The sequence below is a fragment of the Pollachius pollachius genome, assembly GCF_949987615.1.
Source record: "Pollachius pollachius genome assembly, chromosome: 12".
NCBI classification, from domain to species: Eukaryota; Metazoa; Chordata; class Actinopteri; order Gadiformes; family Gadidae; genus Pollachius; species Pollachius pollachius.
Window position 1 is genome coordinate 13,443,533 of NC_136945.1, and position 27,349 is coordinate 13,470,881.

Genomic DNA, 27,349 nt, shown 5'->3' on the forward strand with positions numbered 1-27,349 from the left:
ACGGAGCCAGGTGCCGTCAGATTAGTGGTTTAGTCTTAATCTCCTGACAGCGCGACGCCGGTCGGGACAGTCTTTCCTTGACAAATCCTGTGCGTGTGTATGTGTGTGTGTGTGTGTGTGTAGGTGGGATAGATAGTTAATATGTAGGTCACAGAACACCCCAGCGTCTCTCGCACATACACACAGACAAACAGACACACACACACACACAGCTAGCCGTCTATCCAACCACGGACATCCACATGCAGTTGTCAACACAACGTTGAAATGTAGAGTTGTCATTGCTAGCATGCGCATGCTTCTATTGACCCAGTGCGTGTGCGCATGTGTGCGCATGTGCGCGTGTCAGAGGCATCACTCTATTCACTTCCCCCTGGATTCCACACAACCACGTCATATAGCACAATGCAGTGATTATTATATCAGAAATTAAATACAAACATAAACCTGCTCCCTTGTGGCTAAAACTGAAATAAGACCTCTGGCAGGCGGCTGTGAGATTGAGTAAGTGTTGGCGTGAGTCAGTGAAATTGTCAGATTCTTTATGGAGCAACCTCAATTATCCAACCACATATCACGCTTTCCCCTTGCGCAGAGCTGAGTGTGGGTACTTAACTATGCATTGAAGGCAGCAATCACAAGTCGAGCATGTCACTGCACGCCAACGCCTGCAGAACTCAAATAACCAACGCCAGAGAGGTGCTGCCCGTCACAACAAACAGCAGAGCTTTGATCTTCTTGGGGCTCTGCAACAGAGAGTTTTTCAGCGACATTTGGAGGAGTTTCCAGCAGTTCGCACAGGTAGCCATGTACATGTGGCCGTAACGTCGGAATTTAGTTGAGAACAGATCCTCGCAATATCGAAATTGATGATTTCACTGGTAGTAAAAGCAATACAGGATTGCCGACAAACCGTTCACAATGGATACTGGGTGGAGGGGACGGTACGATATATAAAACTGTAGACAATCATAAAGGTTGTAGATTTGTTTTAAGGCTTTATTCACTACGCCCATCTGTTTTCCTTCTATCATAACAAAGCCAGCACATTCCATCATAAAGTCTGATTATATTCCGCCCATTGTGTTCACCGCGGAGGAATGCTGCCGACTGCTGTACAGTACTAGACACAGTACTAGAGCCTTCGACTACCCTTGCTTCCTTCCCTGCCTCCTTGCTTCCTTCTCAGGCTCCTCGCTTCCTTCCCAGGCTCCTTGCTTCCTTCCCAGGCTCCTCATGTCCTACCCTCCTCTCCCCTCCCTGTCTTATGAAGACCCCCAGCACAAAGAACAGATTGGGCAGCCATGCCAACAGACTGCCGAAACGAGCAGAGCAAGAAGAAGAAGACGAAGAAGAAGAAGAAGATGATGAAGAGGAATAAAGTATTGGTTGGCCAGCGTTGGCTCTCGTGAAAGGGAGAAAAAGCATCCGTCTGGCATTATAAATCCCCCTTCTCAAGGGGACCAGGATGAAGCTGGAGATGATGACGAGGACGATTGAGGTGGGGGCCAGGGACAAAGGAGGGGCGGGATAGGATGCAACGATTCAAGCAACAAAAAAAGCATTGCAGTGTCGGAAGTCACCAGGGCCCTTGTTGTTAGGTTTAAAAAAAATGTCTTCCTCGATGCCAACATAAGCCTTTCATCATACATGTGACATGTCTACGTGGGCGTAGGCACAGAATACCACCCTGCCAACGCTGGCACTGGTGGTGGTGGTGTGGGCGGAGGGGTGTGGGTGTTTATCGAATCACCACCGTTTGAACACAAAAGGCGTCTGTGATGTTTGCGCGGTGGTTAAAGAGCAAGCTAATGACGGAAGGGGGGGGGGGTGTGGTGGTGGGCTCAATGGACCTGGTATCGGCTCAGGATCAGTGGGAGGAACGGCACAAAGGCAGGGCACAGAGAGGACAAGTCGGTGAGAGACAGGAACCACAAGGAGAAGTCAAATGGAGAAAGGAAAAAAATAAAGAGGGGGGTTCAAATGGAGAGCCTGGTCACAGCTTATTATTCTCCTTTCAGTGGGAAGTGTGAGAACGGACAGATATGAATTCGGCAGACAATCTCAAGGGGGCTCCCTGCGGCCTCCCTATCCAAAGCCTTTTGCACTACAAAGAGCTTCGAGCACTTAAAACCTCCACCCAACTAATGTCTTCTACGTTAACTGCCGGACCGCACATCAGGGCTTTCCTGTTCGTCACCCTTTGTGGGCCAGCGGATTGGAGCAGATTGATCACAGAGATGGGCGCCTTTGCCCCCCTTCATAAGTACTTCATAGGCCTGGCCCCATGCCCTGATTAGACACAAACGACCAGCTCTCTACCTGCTCTACACACACACACACAGACAGATGGACAAGCCAGTTGTCTGTTCTCTGGACTCTGTACGCCACACCATCCATCTTTGTCCATTAGAGATAATGTTGCATCCGGACGTACGCTGTCCGGATGGACAGCACACATGAGCGAATCAGCAGATACTTTGCCTGGTTTTAGCCTGATCTCTAAATACTGTTACAACGCCATATGGCTTGTGTCGCCGGCCATTGTAACCAATGTATGCCTGCAGGCCAGCCCTGACGATTCACAGGACAGAGAAACAACAAGCCAGCTCCTTCCCCCACATGATCATCTCACACACACACACACACACACACACACACACACACACATAAACCACTCCGTTTGATTGATTTTAGACACTAATCAGCACACCTAGCAGTTCTGATTACATATGGCCGGCTATAGTTTATTTGTCGACAGGCGTTTTGACATCTCGGGCAGAAGGTGACATTTTATTGCGTACTTCAAGGTCAAGAAAAGTGGCAGAATGGGATTACTCTTCCTCTGTCCATGTGTCAAGAAAAATAAATCCATTGGATGATAAATTCCAATTTGAGGTGCGAGCTACATCCCTTCATCTTTATCCCGCCCAGAAACACAAACGCCTCGACCAGTCTTACCATAAAAATACTGGAAGACACACACACACCCACACACACACACACACACACACCACCACTACATCCCATTAGAAATCACAGTGGGGCAGGAACGTTGTGTCTGCCTAAATAGCACCCTTACAGCTGAGTCAACCGAGGCCAAAGTTAATTATCTTCAGTGGCAGCGTGAGCTGGAGCTGAAACAAAAGACAAGCTTGCTTTATCTCAAAAGTTCTCGCTCTGGGGCCAGGTTTAAAGCTGGTGACTATCCAAATGGAGTATGTGTGCGTGAGCGTGTCTGTGCGTGTACGACGTGCGTTTGTGTGTGCATGCGCGTGAGAGAGAAGGCAAGAAAGAGATACAGAGAGGGAGAGAGAAATGGGGAGTAAGACACTCAAGAGAATATATAGGCCTTGAGAACTCCCCAAGTTCGTCAGCAGATATTTGCAGTGAAGTGTGGCCCGCACGCCTCGCTGCTCCTCTATAGCAGGTTTGAGGGACATAAAGAGGGAACATAAGTGAGTGAACGACATGCGGATGAGGAAGACAAAAGAATGGGGGAGAGAGAGAGAGAGAGAGCGAGCGAGCGAGCGACGGAGACACAGAGAGACAGGCGGCAGATAGAAGTGATGAGAGGGGGGATGTAGTAATAGGGAGGCAGAGTAATGGAGAGAGAGTGAGGGTTAAGGTAAGGTGAAAGCAGCAGTTGGAGATACCTTTTCAGGTTACCAACGAGGCGGAACGCGACGTGGAGTGGGGGGAAATCACCGGTGGCAGCGTCAGTACACGTTGAGCAAAGAGTTGACCGTGTCCTGGCTGCGCTGTTGGGTATCTGTCACATACACACAGCCATCGAGGTGCACTTTGAGCAGCTTCTACTCTAGAGAGAATGCCTTCTGTTCCGTTTCGTAATGTAAAAGAAAACAATTCACATGAGAATCCAGGACTTGCCTGCTTTGCCTTAGAGTCAATTCACAAAGTTCATCAGGTGGGGCTGTGTTGTAACTTTTACTCCGCCCCAGAAATCTATTATGAGTATGATTATATACTTAGAAATCGTGATATATTTGGGTTCTCGTAATGACTCTTCGGTAGACCATTAATCCATTAGCTATTAAATGTTCATTCCATTCCTAGATGGACTTGTTTTCTACCCGACTAGAGCCAAGGGAGGCGGGCCCTCCGACCCGATGGGAGGGGCCGAGAGCCAGGCCGACCAGTCGGGCCAGTAGGATGAGTAACAGCAGCCTATTGTGTGTCTCTGCAGCGGGGGGGGGGAGGCCGGTTGGAGCGCAAGACAAAGCGGCGATCCAGAGAGCTGGCGTTCATTAGGTCACATTACTGGCAGGCGGCCCCTTCGGTGTGTCGGGGCCGTGCGAATCATAACCCCGAGAGCTAGAGTAAACAGCTGAGAGTATGTTTCTCTCTTTGTGTCACTCTCGGTTTACATTGGGTGTTCCCATGCCAGACGACGCGCCTGCAACAAGCGAGTAAAAAAGAAATAGGAAAAGAAAGAACACAACAGAGTAAAAGAAGGATCTGTCACCCAAAGGATCAGGAGTCTACGTTTAGTTGACATAAGCACAAACCGCAGACAAACTGAAGGATTGAGGGAGGGAGCGGCAGCAGAGGGCAAACACACACACACACACACCGAGTGAAAGAATAACAAAGAGTCTGGTCGTAAAGGACGATACGGGTACACAGAGGAGTGATAAGGACAGGAGGCATGCTGGGGAGTGGAGAGAGAGAGAGAGAGAGAGAGAGAGAGAGAGAGAGAGAGAGAGAGAGAGAGAGAGAGAGAGAGAGAGAGAGAGAGAGAGAGAGAGAGAGAGAGAGAGAGAGAGAGAGAGAGAGAGAGAGAGAGAGAGAGAGAGAGAGAAGTCGGCCACTGGATGAATCAGGGGCTCTGACTTAACATAATATAACGGAGCGTTCTGGTGGACAACGCATGGTCGGAGGCAGACATAACTCAGGCCTTTAGGGGGGCCGCTGCGCGCTTGATTCCACTCAAAAGAAAGACCCACATATCAAATTCCACAACTTGGGGTTTGCCAACTTTGTGTCAGCCGCAGCCGCGTAGGAAAATCTGTGTACCAGCACGGACACAACAGCCAGACAAGCGCACCGACATCATTATTTGTGAGTGCCAACATCATCCTCCCGATACAGAAGAAAACAAAACACTAGAACGGCAGAGGTATTAAGAACACAAAAAGGCCGGGGCAAGACGGCGCTACTTTATACCTCCTCACGGAAAGCTATACAACAACCCAATGCTGCAGTTGTTCCTCCTGGCTATTCCAGGCTGCTGCTAAACAATCAGCCCAGCCTCTTTCCATCACCCACCGGCCCCGGCCTTCACATTCTCAGCAGCCAAACATGGCAAGGTTTGTAAATATATCACAAAAACTCTAGCCAGGCAAATGACCTGCCACGAGTCCAGAGCCCTCGGGGGTTCAATGCCGCTCGTAATCCCAGCGATATTTCTCATCTGCTTTAACCACTCAGCGTCACTTTCCTAGCAGACTGGAAATACGGCCGGGGGGATGTTTGACAGCCATTAACCGTCCATGTTGATGGATTCAGACGGGCTAAAACTTTGCACCTGTGTGGGACTTAATACATACCGCTGCTAACAAGGCTGCGAAATGACAGAGCAGGAATATCCTTCGTGTTGCGAGTTCCCGGGGGTAGTGCATTTTAATTGGACACCGCTAGTATTACAAAAACAGACGGAAAATCTGTCCGCAGAGGCGAGTGAAAGTCTCCCAAAGTTTAAATCTTTGTTTAAAGCGGTGGTTAAATCTGACATTTCTCTAAAAGGTGTGGGCGCATTTTTTAGATTGACGTTTGTGAGACTTGCGCTTCATTTCCGTGTCATATAACTTCGAGTGGCCTTTCCTTCCCCCGACCAAACAAGTTTGCTGAAAGAAAATCTGTTGTATGAAGCGGAAGCATTAAAACCAGATACCTAATCAGTCATGGTTACAAGAAAGCCGTGACCTATTATTTCACAAGCACTACTTGATAATGGGATTGGCCTGCTAAGCTGGCCTGCATCGCGGTGCAGCAATACACTCCCAATCCCTTCCGTGGGTCAGCTGAGTGCTGACCCTTCCCTTGATGAGCCGGGGGAGGCCTTGTATGCACTGGCCCGGCTTGTTAAAGCTCGTGTGATTTGATCAAGAGGGCAGAAGGTTAAGACTTCCTCCAGTGACAAAAAAACCTTGTTACCAGATATACTTTTGCGACTTGGATGGTGGGGGACGGTCCTCAGAAAGAATCAGAGGATCTACTGTCGTATCCCCCCCCCCCCCCCCCCCCCCCCCCCCCCCCCACCTCATTTAAAGAGCTCCCATTTAAAAAGGGTCCAATTCTAAAAAGGTGTTAACTGAATTAAACTGCCACTAGGTTGAGACCCCACTCCTATCCATCTAGTCATTCGGAAAATAGACGCTCCGTTCCCCGAGAAAGAAACACATTTTTCCTGGTGGTTGGCGTCTTGCGGCATCCCTCGATTCCCTGCGCGGCCTGACCTTTCTGTGGACAGGATGGTGCCGTTCCATTACTGCTGGCGGTAAATGTGCGAAGCACCAGCCGCCGCAATTATCTGGGCCTAATGAATAACAGCAATGAGACAGAACCAAGGCGCACTACAGCCCTTCCTGCTCACCCAAAAGGCTACATTAGCATCTAAAATGCAAATTAAACTCTTAGACGAACTGCATTGGAGACCTCCTAGCCGAAAAGTATTATTGCTTCTCCAATCCCCTCTGAAAAAGCAAATAAACAGCACAAACACATATGCAGATTAACTTTCCTTTTATGGGGGGGGGTTTGATGGAAGGAGCTGGTCATTAATTGTTGCAAATTGGGGAGAAGCCTGATAGATGTGCTGTAACTATTAAAAAAAAGAGGTGCTTCTGGCTTTTGTCTGTCTTTGTGCAGAGGCTCTCAGAGATTCCAGTGTTTTGTTGAGAGAAAAATTGCCAGGACTGGCCGTGAGCGATACAGACGACACCAGCGAAAGACTGGTGGGGACCAGCCTCGTATTGGACTGCGACTATCTCCCAATTGCTAGGAGAGGAGAAGAAATGGAGGACATTGAGGAGGTGAAGGCAGGGGTAGTGGATTTAAAGCAACAGGTTCAGGGTGGTGAACAGAACAGAGTTAAATCATTCATAGGTGCTGCCTCCCCCACCGGACTGCCCGAGGTACACAGCGGGCGTCGATACATTCTACCACAAACTTTCTACACCGGGTGATTAACTTCACTGTGTTTGCATACCATGTCATTCCCATTATCATCCTTACAATCATTTGTTTAAACAACGGTCACAGAGTCGTAAAGCTCTTTCGACTCACAAGGCTCTTTAAAAGCTAGCGTAGAACTGGCAAAAAATATGGCGCTTACATTTACCATCTGGGTTAACGTACGACTTCTCCCTCCCGCCCACAGGGGGGGGAGGGGGGCGGGGGGGGCCCCGCTCACAACACATTTGTGAGTCACTCGTCAGGCGAAGTATCGCCATGCCGGGCACGGACAGGTAGCGCTTGGGGTGCTATGTCCAGCAAGCGTGAGGCTAAGTGGCCCAGATCCTGCCCCAAGGCCAGGGGGCAACCAGGACGTCATCGCAGGTTATTGGGCTGCCACTACCGCCTATGGCTTCTGGATGTATGTGGTGTGTGTGTGTGTGTGTGTGTGTGTGTGTGTGTGTGTGTGTGTGTGTGTGTAAGCAGGCATGTGGGTATAGTTACGTTTTATTCACCGTCTGTTCTCCAGCTGTGTGTGCGTGTTTCCTGTGCTGAGCTAGGACTTTGCTCTCTCTCTCTCTCTCTCTCTCTCTCTCTCTCTCTCTCTCTCTCTCTCTCTCTCTCTCTCTCTCTCTCATCTCCTCTCTCTCTCTCATCTCTCTCTCTCTCTCTCTCTCTCTCTCTCTCTCTCTCTCTCTCTCTCTCTCTCTCTCTCATGCCTGTTGTAATGTGGATTTGATTAGCGGGCTTCTAGCGGAGGTGGCTCGCGGTGGCTGCGCTATTCCAGCTATGTGGTTGTATTGGTGGTGGTTTCAGCGGGAGGAGGGGGCCGGGGCATGGCCGATGGGTGGTGGTAAGGTCTTCAGGGAAAAGCGTTTTCGGGGCGACACACTGAGGGAGTACTAACCACTCGCAACCACCACCTTCACCACCGTGTGTCCCCAGGCTAGCCTTCCTCAGAGGTCTGGAAGGTTACGAAATGTCCGTCCGTCCGTCCGTCCCCACCCCCACACAAACACACATACACCCCTCAACAATAAAAATGTAATCTGATTCTGATGTTCTATGGCAGAGAACTCACTAACACATTTACCTAATGGCGCTCCAGAACACGAGGAAGGAAGCAAGCAAGCATGAGGGCCATATGCAGCCTGGGCTCCAATTGAATGTCTCAGCTGTCATCATGTCTTGCTATAATTGCGAGACATAATAATTGTATTACATATATTGTAGATTATTATATGTATAGTCATCGCTCATTATTGATGGGAAAGAGGTCACCCAGGCACCATTTGTTTCTGTTATTATAAAGGCTGATTTTGAATGGTAGGTCGTTTTGAATAGTACTATAATATGGTAAGGTGTGTGTGTGTTATAATTTTCCTCTCAAAGAGACGAGGGGATGAAGCAGACACAAAAGCTCAACAAAGGAGGACGGCGGAGGAGGTTTAGAGAGCAGAGAGCCGTCGCCACCGCCGCTGTGCAAACACAAAGCGAAGATCAAACGCTTCTTGTTCCACCTGCAACATCTGCAGATCGGCCCCACACAAACAAAGAAAGCTGGCACCAACGAACAAAACACAAACACAGACACAGAGTTACAGAGGGAAGTTCCAGCAGGCTCAGTCACAGCCCACAGAGGAGCGGGGCCGGGGCTTAGCACAGTGGTGCCGAGGAAGGCCATGCAGCAGCGGCAGCTACTAATTAGCCGCGGTCGGCTGCGCGACTGCTGTAGCACAGGCTAGGGCTGCACGGCTGGGGAGAGAGAGAGAGAGAGAGACAGGGCGACAGCTCTGACACTGTCTAGGTCTCTCTTCCCTGTGTGTGTGTGTGTGTGTGTGTGTGTGTGTGTGTGTGTGTGTGTGTGTGTGTGTACGTATTTTACCGGCATGCCTGGGGGGGCAACACCATGCCAAGGGTCCTGGTTCACCACCTGCTGACTCAGACTCGAAACTGCCTGGATGCAATTCTAGCAGTGAAGCTAGGAGCGAGCTAGCTCACCTCTTCCCTGCTCACCGGCACCAACCGTTTATTTCCTCCTCCCTTAACACTTCATTTGCTTTTTTTTCCTCCCATACTTTTCCATTCCTCATCTCTGTGGATCTTTCTTCCTTCTCTCGTCCATTTTCTCATTCCTCTCCCTCTCTCTCCGCCCATTCGTTGACTTTAGGCTACCCCCCCTCTTCACCCACAGGCCAAACCCCTCCCTCGGTTTTTCCAACACAGTTAATATAATTTAATAAGCCATATTGCCAGTGGATTGCTTTGGCGGAGCAGAGGTGGGGATTGCCGCAGCATCACAACAGGAAATACGTTTGCTTTTAATGTTGAGCGACTTATAAAACCATCCACAACACCTCTGCTGTGAATCAATTGTTCGCCCTCCCCTGCCTCTCTATCTTTCTATCTCTCCCGGTGAATCGCCCCTCTGCAGCAAACCGGGGAAATCAACCATTTTTATTGGCCGAGCCCTTAAAGTAGCTCAAACATGCAGTCTGACCATACAGTGTTAACAAACAAAAAATATGCACAAAAAAAAAGAACCTGAATCAAACAAGAGCTAAAAAAGAATGTCTAGTCGCGGGCTCAGACATCCTACACACTGGGGGTTTTAACTGGAGCGTGGGTAATATTTGGGAAATGCTAATGTTAGAGACAAAGCGAGATGTGTATGGAGGCTGAGAGGCTGTGCCTGAGCCTAAGCTATTTAGCTGGATAGGTAATCCATCCTTGTTGTTTTCAAAAGGTGCATGTGTAGAGCGCCATGGTGTCAAATCCTTGTTTTTGCCTCTTTGTTGTGGGGCAGACCTCTTATCGTGTGCCAGAGAATCCCTGAAGATACGGACCCTCTCTGCGCTAAGAAGCATGACCAATTATTCTATCAGACTTTAAAAAAAGACAAATTAAAAAACACACCTGAAGTTGAAAATACTGCTAGCAAAAAAAGGAACCTTTCAATTAACTGTTGGTGTCTTGGTGATGCCTCCTACATCCTTGTCAGTTCTGAACAACAGCAAAAAGTGAATATGGTGGCTGCCAGCATGCAGATGCTTTGTGAAGTAGGAGGGGAGGGAACTGGCAAGCAGCCATCTTCACACAGCGGGTCATTCTCTACCATACTGGTTTGCTTTATTCTCTAATAGTTTCGGTGGCTGCATGGCGTGCACACACACAGACACACACACCCATAGACACGCACACACAGCCATTTGCGTATCCAGTCTAAACAAAGTGCTGAAGGAGAGTGTCAGATTGTCACTTTATTGTTTGTCATTTCCTCCCCTCTGCGCTGGGTAATGTTTACCTCAGCCCAACAATAAACTGACCTGGGACAACGCGACCACAGGAAGTCATGCACTGTGTTTGTGTTGGATGTGAGTCAGCAGTCAACTGTGTAGATAAGAGCGTAAAAGTGTGTGTCTGTGTGTATGTTTGTGTGAGAACATTCAGGAGCGGGCGAGGCGATATACAAGGCAGCATTTTTTCCTATAAGTGTGAACAGTTTTAAATGCATGTTGCTTAATGTAATCGCAGAATATCCCCAGACAGTGGTGTACATACTTAGCCGTGTATCTGCTAAGCTGTGGTGTTATCCCGGGTTATTTCAAACAACGCGCCTGGTTTATATTCTATGAACCACACGACTGCTTGCACCAGAAGGCCTGTTGAGAAGGGGCTGTAGCCGGCCCTGGGATCCTAATTCTACACAGTTGGATTACTTCAACTGTCAACACACCATAAGATGAGGGTAAATAGAGAGAGAAGAGGACTGAGGAAGAAAAGCAAATAGCCTGAAAAATAAGCTAGCCAGTAAGATCACAAACTTTGCTCATGAAACCAACCATTTTATTGTGAATTTTGTCAAGTTTTTAAAAAATACTTGTGCGTGTCAGCGAAAATGGCCAATAGCCACCGTTGGCTAATACAAGCTTGCTTAAAAACGCTAATATGAATGCACCAACTGCTACATGCTATTGTTTTGGCGGAAGGCCTATATTTGAGCCGACTCTCTAGTGTTTGGAGAGTGAAGTGTTGAATTTTGGCAAGAGACAATGTTTAAAATTGGCCATGTTAGTTTGAAAACCCGGGGGCAGGTTTATTTTGTTGCCGTTTTTTCTCATAAATCAAACGGGATCTGCCAAATAATAAAGCTCATGTTCATCCCGCCGATATGGGACAACATTTGATCTGCTATCAGAAGGAGTGCTATCTGTTCGGGAAAAACCTGCCGCATCAAAAGAGCTTCAAAAGGAAGAGCGGGATGTTCTGTCAAGAGGAAGTGCTGTGGAACGAATCATGAGGCCAGCCTCACAGTAAGCTAGGCGGCCAGACAAGAGATGGGGAGGAGGGAGGGGGCAACAGAGTGCCCATCCTCAATTGGGCACGGTGCCAGAGCGGCTCCCCGGAGCGTTTCAGCGGGACTGAGTGGGGGGGTGGAGCGGGGTCGGACTATTCCCTGGGCAGGACCCGCGGGACCGGCTGGAGGGCAGGGTTCAGCCGCTGAAGGAGAGGCGGCGTGCCCGACAGTCAATTAGCGGCCCGCCGCATTTACACAACAATCGCATAATACACAACACACACACACACACGCACACGAGCGCTCGACGAGTGCATCCACTCTGCGCTCATCAGCATGCGCCCACACAAGGTCAGAGCGCTGGGGAGGCTGTGAGAGGGAACTAAAGAGAGAGACAGAATGAGGGAGAGAGAGCAATAAAGAGAACAGACAAGAGGCTATTTGCTAGAAGTACTCACACACACACACACACACACACACACACACACACACACACACACACACACTTTGGGTAACAGCACGGCAGGCAGGGAGTACAGTGTTACATCTCCCGTTATACTGAATCCTAATGCAATGAAACACGTGTGTATGTCCTCCTCCGACACCCACGGACCCTCTGATTATACGCTCCAATAGGAAATGACTGCCATTTTGTGTTACATTACAAGGAGGAAAACAGAATCAACATGTTCCAGAGAATGTCGGAATTGGCCGGAGGACATTTTTTTTGGATGAGCTTTTAAATAATAGCCCGCGACTCTCATGTGGGTTGTTTCATTTTTATATATAGACATCATCTTCTTCTTCTTCCGCAAACAAGAAGTCCTCCCGCATATTGGAGCGTGCATGGGAAGGCTACCATGAATCCACCCACCGGCTCACATGAATGTCAATCGATCCACACGTTGGAAGTTTCATTAGCATGTGAGCCAAGGCAAAATCTCCTCCAATCCGGATGGGTTATGCATTAAATATGAAGCTGTTGACCAGCTAACAAGGTGGAGGGCTGTCAGTCAACACGGAAGGAGAGGGAGGGACAGAGTAATGGGAAGCTGCAGGGTGGGGGGACAGAAGGAGAGTGGGAGGGAGAGAGAGCACAGGAAACAGAGAGAGAGTGGAGAGGTCTCTCCTTGCCCTTCCCTTCCTCATATACATCCGCCACTCTCCTATTGACATTCAGTTTGTGTGTGTGTGTGTGTGTGTGTGTGTGTGTGTGTGTGTGTGTGTGTGTGTGTGTGTGTGTGTGTGTGTGTGTGTGTGTGTGTGTGTGTGTGTGTGTGTGTGTGTGTGTGTTCCATTTACAGGACATGAGCAAGCGGCTGACATTATCAGGAGGGAGCCGTGGCTCCACAGATCTGATGATGAGGTGTGTAAATCGGAGAGGCTCGGCGTGTGTGTGTTGGCCACGTTCTGCGTCGACGCAGAACAACTGATGGAGGGGTGGCAGATGATGGGGGGGGGGGGGGGCATACAGCTCACATTTGCCGTCCATCCCTCTCACTGACTCACTCCCTCTCGTTCTCCTCCTCTGCCCGCTGTGCTATCTAAAAAGGCCCTTAAAATCACACGCCCGGGCTCCGTGATTGGTTGACCTCTCTGCATGATTAAGCAGCCATTTTCATCACGTCCCCTTCACCATGAGTGAGAGGGTGAGAGAGCGGCAGAGGGAAAAGTAGAGAGGGTGAGAGCGAGACAGAGAGGTAAAGAGGGCGAGAAAAGAGGCGGAAAGGCAAACCGATCAAGGACGCCAGAGAGAGCGAGGCGAGAGAGAGCAAGAGAGGGCGACCAGCGGAAAGGCAAAGTGATCAAGGACAGGAGAAACAGCGAGGGCGGACGAGAGGGTGAGAGCGAGCAAGAGAGAGAGCGAGAGAGCGAGAACATGAGACACTAAGCAGAACGGGATCTCTCTCTCTCTCCACTGATGACAGCAGATGTGATGAGTGGCGAGAGAAAAGTCAAGAGAAAACAGGGACAAAAAGAGCCCCTCTATATGCACGCCGCAGCACCTCAAAGCAGAGTGCAGGGCAAGCAGTGGCAGCCAACGCAGCTGGCACGCCGTGGCCCTGTCCGACAGAACCGCCACAAAAGGACAGGCTTGGCACTAAGCTAATTAAAATAGGCAAAGAACCGAATTACCCGGCCACTGAATTACTGAATTTACAAAATGAACAATTAAAAGGATTTAGCTGCCAACCATTTCTCCGGACATGCCCCGAATGACTAAGCAGGTAGAAGACGCTTTTTTTTCTCTTTCAAAGTGCTTCTCAAGGACAAGTGTTTGAGTGTAGAAGGCTGTGAGGGAAAAAGTTTAACCAGTGCAAATGTATGGCCCTTTATGAAGTGCTGTTGCCGCCGCTAAAAGGTACTCTGCTACTCGACGTTAAACGTCTTGCCCAAGGGCACTTCGGCCGGGGATATTACCAGATCAGGAGGCCAGCGCGCTGTCGGGTACGAACCGGAAATGAGAGGTTGGAGGAGTCGCGGCCCCTTCGACCCAGGAGGCATCAACACCAAGGACAAATCACCAATCAGGAGGAAAGGGGCCAGCTTTCATTTCCTTCCCTGAAACCCCGGCTTCATGTCCAATAAAACCGCAGTGACCCCTCCCCCGCTCACCACAACATCTGCTTGGCTTCCAAATAAAAGAAGAGTCATAAACGACAGTGTGGTGGGCTGGTTGGCGGTGTGAGCGTGGGCAGCTGCTCCGACGTTGCCGCTCAGGCCTTCCCTTTGAGTTTTACTCAGCTTCTGGTTTACTTTTATGTAGTCCTTCTCTGAAGTCCAACCCCCCTACACCTCCATATTTCCTCACCCTGGCTCCCGTCATCAGACGGCCCCGCTCTTCTCGTAAAAACGGGGCTCAAGGCTCGGCAACATCGTTGTCATGCGTGAGGCGTGGTTAGCCCTGTTCTGAGCTAGCTTAGCGTTAACTTGCCAAGCACAACCCCACCCAGCCTTCCTTCCTTTCCCCTTCCAAACGTCTCTTCCTCTGCCTCTCCCCGTCGATCCTGGCAAAAGAAGAGGCTCTGTCGTCGTTATGTTGAGATTTCGCGTTTCCCTCCCTTTTTACAAAAGGAAAAAAAAGAAAAGAAAAGAAAAAAGGAGCTCAGAGCTTTTATGGAGCTCAGGCTAAGGGAAGACTGGGGAGATGTGCTGCTCAGAATGTGTCTGAGCCCCGGCCAAGTCTGCCGCTGCTGCTGCAGCCACTGACGGGTAGAATGAGGTGGGCCTCTTTGAAGGGATACAAATTAAACATCTACACAGTCATGGATTTCTTGTTACGTGTGTTTGTGTGTACCTGGGTAGAGCAGCGGCAGATGTGGGGCAATTATGGTTCCATTTTAGGGCCTACATGTGTGGCTGTTGTTGCTTGTCTAACCCTGAGTTGTGTCGAAAGAAGAAATTTCAGTTGGACAATACCATTGTTTGCTTTCAGGGGGGGGGGGGGGTTGGTTCAGTGGCCTGCCAAGTCATGACATCCTGATCTCAAGGGCTAAATGAGGTCACACACAGGTAACAACAATGGTGAGGCTGACCACTAAACCAGGACGGCCACATTCCTCTGCAGTGCACTTGACGAACAGGACTGGGCCAGTGAAATAATAATAAAAAAAAAGGAACGGTAGGAAAGGAAGGGGAGGCAAGGAGAGGGAATGGCTCCTCCCATCCGCCACGCATCAGCACATCACACCCATCACACCCCCAACTTTCACCCCCCCATTCCAGTGGTGAATACGTTGACCTGGCAACAGTTGAATGACATGACCGAGCCTCTGCATTCCTTCATGATGGCCACCTGCCGTTCTGTGTGAATGCAGCCCCACCCCCGTTCAATTAGACAAACAATCTACCACCTCCTCAAAAGGTATAGAAGAGGAGATGAGGAGCCAACTTAAAACTAGGACGAGTGCTAGAACAACACACAGCTCGCCTGGTTACCCTCTTATTAGCAGTCGGTCAGTGCCTTGGCTTCTGGAAAAAAGCTCCTGTCGGGGGTCAGCGCAAGGGGGTCAGAGGTGACTTGGCCCAACTGGAGCAATCATGGGACAGCAATGTGAGGCTCGCACCCACACCCACTCAAAAACCCTTCTCCCCCACCAACCACCCATCTCAATAAACCAACAAATGGGTCCTGCCAATATAAACCGACCGTCACAGCCCCCACCCCAACCTTTCAAGAGGGATCAGTGTAACCTTTGACCCTCCCCCCCCCTTCCATTCCACCCCCTCCCTTCTTCTTCCCCCAATCTTAGCACCTCCTTATCCAATCCAAGTAGTGCCCCCCCCCCTCTTATAAACCTCCCCACCTTACAGTGTTCCTGCATTGTCTGGGGGCCAGGAGGGCAATAACTCCCAGTGCTCCTCCTCCCTCCCCCCGGACCCTGTCCCTGGCTGCCTCTTCTCCCCGGGGGGGGGGGGGGGGGTCGCGGATGGAGAGGAGACCTAAAAGCCCACCAACTGCCCTCGGGGTAAAAAGGATCTGTTTTAGTACAGAGGTAGACCAGGTCTGGCAAAATAATTAGGCCAGGAACTCACCAGCACCACCGCAACCGTTCTGCACAACACACGGGGGGGGGGGGGGGGGGGGGGGGGTCCTAGACCACATGCTTGTGTTTATGGTCCTAGACCATAAACACATGTTTCCGCTGAGGGCAGGAAATGCACACGAACCCACAAACACAAGCACAGGGAGCTTCTTGAAACTCCTGTGGACGCCACGTTCACCACGCCACGTTCCTGCCGGGACGCTGTGGGGTCCGACGGTGGAAGGGAAAGAGTCTGTGTACGTGTGTCGGCGGTTCGACACGCTGCCCGGCTGAACAATGCCCATGAACAATAGAGGCCAGGAACAGCAGGGGGGGGACCACTCCTCATGACCCCCCCCCGCCATCCCTCCCTCTCTCTCTCTCTCTCTCTCTTAACCCTTTTGAGAACTGCCCTCTCTCGCTCTCTTTAACCCTTTAAGAGGAGCACAAAGGCAGGGAGAAGGTGATTTGGAGGGAGACGGAATAAGAGAGGACGGAGGAGGAGGGGGCGATGGTAGGGGATGCAGAACTTCTGTCTGTGCCTCCACCGCTGTATCCCTGCCAACGGACAGGCCGGGAGTTTCTTTGTGAAGCCCAACTCACAGAGAGGTGGAACAGATACCACTAGGCCTCTGAACCTCACCTCCCAACAACGTTATTTATGTCTCACCTTAAAGACCCTGGGCCAGCGGGCGGCAGGTTGATCTTAGGGGTTTTGTAGTGTAAGGTTGGCCTTTAGGCCATTATTTTAACTTTATCTCCATTTCGATGCTGGTTTTGTGGCCGTTCTGTTTGGCAAAGGTGACCCGGCAGATATGCAGCCAAAGCTGCAGTTTCCAATGAAGTCAAACAGCGTTGAGTTGTTTCTGAGCCGGGCCCAGAATGAGCCTCACAGCTGCCGCAAGGAAAGTGGCCACTAAGAGTTTAGCGTGGAGAGGTGCGGGGCTTGGATGCACTCCATGGTGAATTAGGGAGAAAGCTACTCAAAATCTACCCTCCTTTATGCTGCTGAAGTAGGATTGCGTTGTTGTTTTTTTGAGGACTAAGTGCTCATACTGGCTCATACTTGGGAAAAACAAAAAGGGACTGAGTGGTGTTTTCCCGCATCACGCCTTCCTTCTAATGCTCGCACACAGCTGAACCGCCATTAACAAGTGTTGATATCTAATAAAGAACAAAAGTGCAACAGTCTGCAATGTGAACTACGAAGGCCTCTGTGTTTAAGTCAACATCTGTTGGGAAAGTATGCAGCTGAACACATTACAATAGCAAGGCATGGTACCCTGTAACCTATGACATACACACACACACACACACGCATAACACTCCCTCTCTAATATTCCTTTGGAGTGCCTTAGGGGGCAACACCACACCATTGACCTGTTCAAAATTAGCCTCCCTTCCTTCCGCTAACGGGGGGGAGAGCAGGGGAAGTGGAGGTGGCTAGCCCCGCTCTGGTCATGGCCATGCTGAAGGGGCCAGACAAGGCCGCTAGCTAGCTTGATGATTGATGGGCTATCCCGCGGCCATGCCTTTCTCAGGCCAAGTGGCCCTCTTCAAAAGGCCCGCCTTCTATCAGTGTTATTTACAGGGGCTGAGGAATGCAGGCCGTGTGAATTATTTAAGATATCCCATGGTTAATATAACAGAGACTATGGCCGGTGGTGGTGGTGGTGGTGCTGGAGGAGGTGGTGGAGGCGGGACTGCAGTGCAGAGGGCTGAGGTTGGAGGGTGATGTAAGGCAGGAGCAACGTATACATGGAGGACTAGGAGGAGAAGGAGGAGGAGCTGGAGGTGCCCAATTAGATAATGCTGCACAATTAACATTTATCACAACAACAAATGGCTGTGTTACCCATTTCATCTCACCCCGCAGTCTGTAACAATGCATTTAATATAAGTATCCCAATGCACACACACACTTTAAGCCGTAGATTGTATCCCGTCCCGAGCAGTATCGTTCTGCAGCAGTTTACACGGCTTGCATATCGACGAATACACAATCCCACAATGCACTGCTTATCTCAATTCAAATACACACGCACACACACACACACACACACACACACACACACACACACAGGCCTAAAGAGGCAGACTGCAGTCTCCAATGAGCACAGTACACAACCAGTAGGCTCTCTCATCTAAACTGTGACTGCATCAGCATCCGCACCATCAGCCACCCTGCACCAGCTCATACAGTAGGAGGTTGTCATGGAGCTGACATACCGGGTGGATGTAAAGGCAATGTTGCCTGGCTCGAGGGTTTCTGGAGGGACATAATGGTTTGTGAGGGAATCCAATATCGCTTGTCGTCTTTTAACCTACACGGCTTGCTTCTTGAGAAAGCAACCGAGCTGACAGATTGTGACCTTTAAAAGAGAGAAGTTGGCGAGATGTGTCAGGAGGGATTGTTTAAATTGGGTCTCCGTTGTGCCGTCTCCCGATGCAAATGTAATATAACATGTTTTTTGTTTTTTAACAATAGTAGAAAACACATTTTGGTGATGACAGAACTAGCCAGAAATGAGTCATTCTCCATACTATCTAAATCCTACATACGTTTCATTACATATCATGTACGCCTGAGTGTCCATAAAAATACAATATCATGTCTTACAGGAATGACCCAGTGACTTGGGAGAAGTGATCGATATCAGGGGGGCCCCCTCCCTCCCTCCTCCTCCCCCCCAGCCCTTGTCCACGGGTTTAGGAACAGAAAGGAGAGTCTGGGTGCCCCACATTCCCCTCAGCATGATTCAGAGGGCCCTAATCTGCCCTGTCTGAGTCAGTGTCGAGTGGCGAGATCGCAGGCAGGAGAGGATTAGAATGCTGATAAGAGTCTTGGCATGCCAGGCAGGAGCTCTCTCTCACACACACACTGGGCCACAAACCCTGCAGCCAATGACCTCAAACACAGAGACGAGCAGGCTGAGGCCATTGGCTGAAGGGTTTGCGGGTGGATGTTAGTCGGCGTGAGTGCCAGGGTTAAAAAAAAGAAAAGTGGAACTAAATGTATGGAGGTAGATTTGGGGATCTGTGGTGCTGCACGACCAGACGGCCTGTAAAACCCAACACGACCACATGTGCCGTCAGTGGTCGTCTTCTTCATGGTTAAAATTAATAATGAAAGATTTCCATTTTTCCATTTTAAGGACACAAGGCCTTGTTACCCCGCCCACTCTACCAAAACCGTAGTATTGTGTAGTATTGTGTAAACAGAGTGAGGGCGGATGAAACACAATTTGTTGTTTTTGCCTTACATAAAACTTAAATACTTCTGTGCACGCTGCTTTACATTCCCACTAAACTCCTCAAACGCCTTTGAACAAAGCAGTCCTTCATGTACAAACACGACGCACGGGCCACATTCAAGATGGTGGTGGTGATGTTGGGGGGGGGGGGGAATGGCGTTTTTTTTTCAATTTGCAGCCAGATTAGCAGGCAGGTTTTTGATACTGTCAGGGCAAAAAGGAAATGATTTTTGTTCTCCTATTCAGAGTCGTCTTGATGTGAGTAGCCTTTTTAGTGCCTGCTTCAAATGCATCAACCCCCCCCCTCCCATAACCATACTAGAGCAGCTGTCACTTTCAGCAGGCACTGTGGAGGACGAATGCGGGGGAGGGGTCCTTTGAAGAATGGTAAAAGTGGGCGATAAAAATACACTGGGAGAGAGGGGTAAAATTAATTATACATAACAGTCATTTCACTCGGATGAGCACATCAGACACGGCAAGAGAGAGAGAGAGAGAGAGAGAGAGATAGAAACTTGGGCTGTATTCCAAAAGAAAGAGCCATTTTCTGTAAGAAGCCTTACGTTCTGTACCTTCCATAACCTGCTGATATGGAAGAGCAGAGCTGCGCCACAGATGCCGAGGGTTGATATTATTTCTTTTTATTTCAGCAAAAGGTCAAGGCTTTTTACGACAGCCGAGCAGGAGCGAGGCGGCCATGTCATGATCCTCAGAACTACTCCCCGACACGTTCTGCCGAGGGGAGGAACCAACGGCGACGGGGCCGGAACAACATCCCTGCTCCTTCACCTTTAGGAGCGCCCGGCGCTGGGCACTCAGCTCAGCACAGCCTTTAATTGACCTCCTATTTCGTGTTGGCGAGTGTTTCTCGATGGTCGCACGCCCTCGGGCGTTACCTTTTCTGTGCGAGCGACCGGTCCTGCTCCGACAGCAGTGGCCGCCGACTGTCGTTCCCAGCTACTTACCGGGGGTCGAGCAGTCAGTCAGGAGCATAACTTATATAAAAAGCGGCATCCGCGAGCTTACACACACAAACACACACACATACGAGAGAGTACGAGAGAGACTGACTTTAGGTAAAGCCCTAATGCTGGTCCCTATTTAGTGATTTCCAATATCACCGCAGCGGCGAATAACTCCTCGCCTCAGGGCGCCACGGCAACCCTGGGGGAAACACTGCCGATCAGAGAGAGACGGAGGGAGCGGAGCAGGGGACCAATAGGAAGGTTGGAACCACGGGGAAACACCAGGAGGGTGAGGAACAGGGGGTCTGGTGAGGAGAAGGAGGGCTAGGACACGGATATTACCCAAAGAGGGGCTGCAAAAACAGAGAGGAAAAGCGACAGGCGGCATGCTGGGGGCAGGTGGGTCCGGGGGGGTGGTAGGCAGGCAGGGAGGGAGGGAGGGAGGGGGGAGGTTCCCCAGTAGCGGAGCGGCGGGAACGAGCAGCGCTCCGCTAACCTCCTTAGTGAGACTGACACAAATGAAAACCCATGTAATAAAGAGCGGGGCTCCGCCAGCTACCAGACGCCAGCAGCAGATGCTGTGTTCCAGCGGCTGCTATGCCCACCAGGCTAGCAAGCAACCCCCTACACACACACACACACACAAACACACACACCCACACACACACACACACGTGTGTTAAGGGATGGGCGCTCTAAGTATGGGTCAAGACACCAGATCTGGTATTGCGTATGATGCCACCAGGGACCGGGGTTCTCTCATTCCCTCCTCTCAACACAAACTCAGGGGGTGGTGATAGAGGGACCACATTCACCCAACCACACCACAGCTAGCACTCTGAGATGGTGTGTGTGTGTGTGTGTGTGTGTGTGTGTGTGTGTGTGTGTGTGTGTGTGTGTGTGTGTGTGTGTGTGTGTGTGTGTGTGTGTGTGTGTGTGTGTGTGTTATGATGGTGGGGACAGAAAAAAAATTGGAGGGGGAATTGAGTAGGGAAAGAAAGAGTAAGAGGAAGGGAGAGAGTAGGAGAAGAATGAGAGGAGGGCATAGCAACAGAAAGGGGATATGCTAGCTAGAAAACTGCCACCTGAATGGGGGGAGGTAAACCGTGGTATAGGACTGACAGGGAGAGAGGAATAGACCAAAAGACTGAGAGAAAACCCAGGCATCTTGATTGGCAGGTTAAGGTAGGGCTGTGGAGGAAATAGAGAGAGAGAGAGAGAGAGAGAGAGAGAGAGAGAGAGAGAGAGAGAGAGAGAGAGAGAAAAATGCCTACGGATGAGGTTGTCAGGTTGGTATAAAATGTCTGACAGTCCAGGAAAACTGGAAGAGGAGTTATGATTTGCCAAGTATAATCGTATAATCACACACACACACACACACACACACACCTAAAGAATTGCAGCCACACCATTCCAATAGCGTACAGAGCAGTATTGGCTTTGTGCTCAGGTTCAGCACGTCCCCTCATGGATACATTATGCGCTTTACACGGCTACTTCCAGCTCTTCCCCTATTTGGGCAATATGCGGCTAAGTGGACGTTTAGAGGGGTGCTAGCGTTGAGCAGAGTTATCCTGGTGCTACACTGGGAATCAATTCTCACGTGTGAAAAGCCATTTGCGCGTTGTGGCCCATTTGCATTCTAATTAGACACCAACTTCACCGCGCCACTCGCCAAAAAAGAAAGTGTAGAGGAATGCTGTGATGGGGAGAGGGGTGGGGGGCAGCCGGTCTGGGGGCAGGGGGTGGCCGTCCAGAGTGACAAAGGCAAAGCCAGAGGGGTGCAAAGTGCACATGTCAGCTTGGATTCCTAACTTTGGACATCATAGGTCTGGCCTCCGTGGCATGGTCTAAAATGAGCCCAACCAGACAAGAGAAAACGCATGACTTGGCCGGTCTATTGTGGGGAGATTTCTATCATAATTGGAGGAGATTGCCGGGGAAACTGCTTGTAATTTTCTGGCTCGGCTGATAGCTTTCATGTGAAATTCCATACAAGGTCGTAGACGAAGAAGAAGCAAAATAACCATAATAACCAGAAAGGTGCCAAAAATGAAGTTGTATCGATTGATTGATTGATTGATGGTGTGATCACGGTGCTCTCCATCACATCGGCTACTCAGTAATAGATTAGATATAGGTGGAACAAGCTGCCGGATAAACATGTAGACTCACATCAGAAACACCCTATCAAGTTATGAGTTTAACAATCAACTGCCTTATCATGTTTTGAAGTCTGCCTTATCAAGTCTTTGTTGTTTGAATAATGAGCTGATATCAATCGGGCCAAAAATAGAAACAGAAACCAAAGCAGTTACTTTGAAATTTTGAATTCCTGTTAGATAGGCATAATACATGCAATGATCACGTAGTGAACATTAACAAAGCCATTGGTCAACCAAATGCAGCACAATACGTTTAGAAACTTGCAAATGAGGATATAGGGTCCTCATTCTTCTTCAGGAGTGGCTACACCCAGAAAATATGTATCTCAAACTTCAGAGAAATACTTTGTAGACTGTATAACCTCTCACTGGCCAATCGAATTTATTTCTTAGTAGGGTATTTTGTCACGTTTCAAGTACCGACTTTAAGAGACACATTTTCTAAATCCATTTGAATCACGGATTCCATTGATGGTTTAATAGAAGGATTTAAGACGGCTCCACCACACCCAAATGCATTTCCAAAGCGATTTGTTTAATTATCACGCTGAAAAATAGGTCGATGTTCTTTTTGCATTGTTCGTTTATGTAGAGAGGGGATGGGGGGGGGGGGGGGGGGCACTTGTAATATAACAGGAAACATTGCCCCGTCCAATTACATTTTTAGGCAATCACACTGCGAATGTATGCCATGTCGACCGCGCTGTGATGAATTGCAGTGGTCCCTAGCCTGTATCGGATCCTAAGAGGTGGAAGAGCATGTCGTTGCGAGGTGTGTTTGCCAGTCACCATCATTGCTGGATGAATGATCAGCTTCGGACATCCACCTACTGCCGCCTTTTAAACTAACATTGACGCCACGCTTGATATGGCGCCTGATTTGCATTAGAAAAGTTGGTTTATGTAGTTGTCAGTGAGACGCCGCTCCTTGACAGCATAGTGGTAAAATCGGGGTCAAATCGCAACGACACACCACATAACAACTGGTTAAAATTATGCATATGATTAATGAGATTCATGAAAAGGGGTAGGCAGGCTACAGGCTTTGAATTTAAACTAAATTAGCCGGTGTATAGATCGGGCTGGCCCTGATTGTTATTCCATGTTCCATTTAAAATAATACAACTGCTGAGAATCCAAGAAAAAAAAGGGAATAGGAGCATTTCCGATAGCTGATGCACACCCAACACACACCCACAGCTCGCAACACTCTATCGGAGCTCAATACGGAATTCAATTGCTGTCGAATGTAACAAAGCTTACAAATTGCCTCTCATTCGTTAGCAGATTAACGCTCTTTTCACAGCACCAACACCATTTCTAATTATTTTAAAGCTAATTGGGTAATCGATTTTTTTTATTTTTACAAAGCAGCCCCACCACCACGTCCCCTTGAGAAATACAACACTCCTCCCATATGTCCATTTAGAGATTAAAACAGCCCAAAGTATATAGCCTGGGCCATTAAAAGCGAACAGCGAACAGGCATGCAACGATTCTCATCTAAATAAACGCGTGCTTCCCAGTGCCACACAGGGATGATTTTCCCGGCGACACAGTCACTGTCAGTCTGTGAAAACCTATAATTATGTATGGTGGTGACATTCCTTCTCTGAGCCATGCAACAGCATTACGCACTCCAAACCACCTAGAAACCCAGTGGATGTTATTCTTTGTGGTAACCTATTTTAAAAACGGGCGATACGGGCAGAAACAAAGCTCAATAAAACCGCGATCCCTCTTTATGGATTAGCCTACAACTAGTTGGTAGGTGAAACGTAGCGTGTTCTGCAAATTGTTGACAGAAAAATAACCAATGCTCTGTAGTATGGATCAAGGTTTTGGTGAGGAACACCTTGGCTACTATTATAAAGCATAAAGCAAAGCACGTTGTAGCCAGCGAGTCTAAATATCCGAGTTTTGTGGATGATCAATCGGACTTGTGTGCTGGTCACTCTTGGGTTCTCGGTACTGATTTGCAGGGACACTGGTCAGACCAAAATGAACACCGATTGCTGCATTGAAGAATTAAATCCACTTGAGTGGTTTAAAGAAAGCCTTGTCCAATGCTATGTTTGCAGTCGACCGCTTCAAACTCGCGGATCGCCGACCATACACCCAGCGCCAGCGGTACAGAATAGCTTTCGGCGAGACGGGCAGAAGAAGACGAACGCAAACTCGCAACACGGAGGAAGGAAAAAAACACTCGTATATGTTTTATCCGCAACCCTCCACATTTCACCTCAGATGGAAACTTGTAGCCCAAATCGACGCGATACTCACAGCTTTAAGTGATTCTTTGAATAGATATCCTCCTTGCCATGGTTTAAATTCCAAAACTTGCAGACATTTCCACTCTCGTCACGGAGTAGTCGTGCTCGCTTCGGCGGCTGCCCTGCGTGTGAATGAGGAGGAATGCAGCTCGGGTTCCAGCAGAGTGGGAGCAGCTCCAGCCTCCTCCATGTGAACAGGAGGCGCGAGTTACCGTGGAATGTGCTCCGTCGCTTCAGTGCGCCGCCGAGCCAATGGAGGGCGTTGTTGGGTCAATTGCTGATGAGACAGAACCACATCTAGGGGTTACTTTTTTTCCCCCCTGCTGCCACAGTAGCTGCACACTACCTATCCAATCCAGAGACATTGTGTGGCAATATTGTTGCCACCAAACTCTTATTGTTACAGGAAATGAATGTCATTAATGAGACTTAAGTGAGAGAAAGAGAGTCGACCTTGACATTGGAACCAAAACAACAACAAAAACAACCAAAAGCTGAATCCGGAACTTGAAACAGAATCACATTACATTACTAGCATTATTAATGGAACATCAACCATGACACATATCAGGAATATTTGTGCTACTTACATCAACCAGCCAGTTTCAAGTGTCATTTGGTTGATACAATCCACACAGAGGCAAGGCTGGCATATCCTAAAGTGACAGTTAGGAGACACATCCTGGCTGCATGATTCACCCGGTTGGACTGGCCCACTTTCTACCAACCTCTCGTTGGGATATGCACCCTGAAGACCCTCGAAAGTGACTTTGAAAGCAGGGCGGAATTTCAATATATCTATCATCGTGTCAGCTAGTATCGAGAGCTTTGACAAAGTGTGTATTGGGCGTCGTTCCAATTTGTTTCCGAGGCAAGAAGGCTTTTGGCATAACTCAGTTATACTAACAGGCAGCTCACGTTACCAATTGCACCCGGGAGACCAGAGAGCATGGTGTGGTACTTACCACACCACCTGGGCGTGTGTGTGTGTGTGTGTGTGTGTGTGCGAGAGAGAAAGAGAGAGGGTATTGTGAGTCCGGTGGCTTCAGGAGAACCACGTGGTCAGCGTTAGAGTTTAATAGGTCAACTAAGCCTAACCAACTCAATAAGGAGCAGATGGTAGCCACCATGCTAACAAAAGCTAGTTGTGTCCCTTACTCTGTGGTAGTTGCCACATTCTGTCATTCTCTCAGTCCATTGTCAACTGGTTCAACCTGGTTGAACCAACTTAACTTATAACAGTATCAGTAACCTCTGCTATATATAATGAAATACAACCGTAGCAGGATATAGTATATAAGATACAGGATATAGTACACCTGTGGAGAGAGGCAGAGAGAGATCCTTTTTATCCAGTTGTGGTTTATCACCACAACTGGATTCCTGCTTGATAGTAAATGTGTGCTTGTTTCATCCAAAGACCAATCTGCCTTCAAACGAAAAACCCTGTGGCTCAAGGAATCTCCGGTAAAACATTGTGTTTCATTCTCCTAATCCCATGCTCTCAAAGGGGCGTCTGGTCTATGATATCTAACTAAAGAACTGTATATGTAGCCACATGATTTGAGTGTTCACTGATTCAATCTCACATTTTTAAATGGGGGAGATTAATCTTGGCTCTCCGGATTTGACCAGACAGTGGACTGGCCGGGCAGCTTGGCCTGAAAGCACAGAGAATATTAAACACGTTGTTGCAGGGCTTCCTTGGTTCGTTGTTTCCCTTGCTGTCTGCAATTCATACAGTATTAATGGACCTGCGTTTGGTGAAAAGAACAAACTAAGTGAGCAGAGATATAAAACTGACTGATCACTGGGAATAAGAGGATTCCCAACTGTCCTTGAACACACACACACACATACGCAAACACACACACACACACATACACACACACACACACGAACACACAAAAGCTTGCACAAATCATGCATAAACAAACACACACACATCACACCAGTGTTTTTTGCGTGTGTATTAATATAGTCTGGAAACACAAAACCCAGTATATTGTCTTCACACTAGTCCAGCTCTTTCTTACCCGGGGTCCTCTCATGCACTGAGAGAGAAACCATTTTCACATATCGTATGCTAATATAAATCATTTTGAGACAGTTGTAAACTGGCAAAAAAACAAAGTAATGGTTATTTTAAGCTAGAGTTAATGGGATCAGCAGTGCTTCCTGCGTCCACGAGAAGATTCAATATCCTCCACGGTCAATGTGGAATCTGACAATTGAAAATCAATATCGCCAATACTCACAGACATAATATGTCACAGACGTCTGGCTCACATTTGCCAAACCTTAATACACCGTAAGCCGTAAAAAGGTAAATACAGCTGTCATGACCCCTGTAACCCACGGTGACACAGCACTAGCTAACTGGATAATGAAGTTATAATTGGCTAACAGCCCCGTTGCTAACTATTAGCCGGCACAGCCACGGCTAATCCTGTAGCTAAGCCTGCCTGATAATTTCATACGATCACTCCAATCTCATTTGGGGCCTTAGAAACGGAGAGCCCGGTGGAACGAGGCCATCTGGGCTCGCTACGGCCCTCGATTGTAGATCAGGACTGTAGACAAGCCATTACCTGGCATTTAGAAGTAGCACTCAACTCACACACACACACATACACACACACACACACACACATTTGTAATAGCAAAAAATG

At 48.9% G+C, this 27,349-nt stretch overlaps 1 protein-coding gene across 1 annotated transcript in view; it reads right to left on the reverse strand.

The window, feature by feature from the left end:
• plxna1b (plexin A1b) overlaps positions 1-24,798 on the reverse strand; it is a 169,272-nt gene extending 144,474 nt beyond the window's left edge. Inside the window, exon 1 of the mRNA XM_079747645.1 lies at positions 24,688-24,798. The gene's annotated coding sequence lies outside the window, so the exon portion shown is untranslated. The remainder of the gene's footprint in view (positions 1-24,687) is intronic.
• Between the last annotated feature and the right edge of the window lie 2,551 nt (positions 24,799-27,349).